The following is a 1732-nucleotide window of genomic DNA, read 5'->3' on the forward strand; positions in this document are numbered from 1 at the left end:
AGCTAGACTTAAGTCTAAAAAAGTCAATTCTAAATCTGAAGCTTCTGTCGGTAAAAAGAAACTTCCTAAGGCCAAAGGCATTGTGATAAAAGAAAGGAAAAATCCTGAAGCAACCAAGGTCAAATCACAATTGCATATAGATCCAAGGTCCAAGGGCAAAGAAAAAGTCGGGGAACCTATAAAGGTTTATGTGCCTCCTGTGGATGAAGAAATTACTGTTGAAGATGCTGATCTTACTCTGACTTCAAGAAAGATTTCTAAGACAACCTCTAACATGGCTCAAGTTGTTCAGAGTCAAGAGATAGTTAGTTCTGATATTACAAAGAAGCAAGTAACCTCTGACATAGCTCAAGTTGACTTGATATCAGAAGATAAGGAAAAGGAAACCTCTGACACTGCTCATGTTAAACCTTCAAAGTTACTCCTACCAGGATTCACCAATGCCAAACAGACTCAACCTTTGAAGACTGCATCAAGTGGTTTTGAAGCAAGAGTGGTTACTGGAAAGGAAGCAAGAGATAAATTTGGATTGGGTAGTGCTGATGAAAGAAGAGTACAGAACACAACCAATGATCCAACTTCCTTAAGTGAACCAGGTATTGGAGCAACTCCTGAAAGAATGAATCAACTAGAATCTGTACAGATGGTTTACCATACCTACTTGAAAGAACACATCTTGTTGTACCTCATGACAGATGGTAGGGTTTATCATATAAGGGAAAATGCTATTCCACTGAAGTATTTTGAAGAATTGGAACATGTATTATTCTTACTTCAAGTGAATGACAGAATAACAGAGAGTGTTGTAAACTATTTGAAGAATCAAATTCAGAGACATAAAATGCTTTATTCTGTAAAGTCTGACAGCACATATCTTCCAAAGTACAGAGATCACAAGGGTGATATTGTTGAGATGAAGCCTAACTCTGCTAAGATTATAACTACCTTTCTGGGTTATAAGGCTGTAAAATTCAATCTTGAGTCTGACAAGGCGTATTTGATCAGACTGGATCAGGACATAAGGAAAGCTAGAATTAATGATCTCAGGGCTGCTATCTTTCAAACTGGTGAAGATTCTGCAGAACTTAAAGATGCTAAACGGAGGATGATTGATGAACTCAGATATGCTGAGAGATGTTTGTTAAAGAACTATCTCAGAACAACTCCTGACATCAGAGAGATCAGAAAGTGAAGCCAAGTCAAGATCTACAACTACTCAAATTCTGATATGAATACAGACAGAAGTTGTTATCAGAAGTTAAAGTTGGTAAAGCTTTAAGGACTGTAAGTTGTAGTTATCTAGTCAAATTCTCATGCATTTGTACTTAATGTTTTTGACATCATCAAATATCTGTTAAACTTGTATATTATGCTAATTTACAAGTTGGGGGAGATTGTTAGATATATTTGATAATGTCATGACTAATATGATTTATATTTAGTTTTCAGATCTTACTTAAACAGGACAAATCAGTACTTAACTGAAATCAGCACTTATACTGAAGTCAGAACTTAAGTTATCAGTACTTAAGGTTCGGGAGATATTTATCAGAAGATAATATCAGGACTTAAAGGAAACGTTCAGATAAGAAAGGCGGATGATTGAAAGGAAGAGAAGATCAAGACAAACGTAAGAAGAGATATGCATGAAGAAGGAATTCTATGAAGAATAGAATACTTGGAAGAAAAGATATCCGATTGATATATTTTAGGAAGCAGAATTATATTCCAT

This window comes from Apium graveolens, chromosome 10, assembly GCF_009905375.1.
Source record: "Apium graveolens cultivar Ventura chromosome 10, ASM990537v1, whole genome shotgun sequence".
NCBI classification, from domain to species: Eukaryota; Viridiplantae; Streptophyta; class Magnoliopsida; order Apiales; family Apiaceae; genus Apium; species Apium graveolens.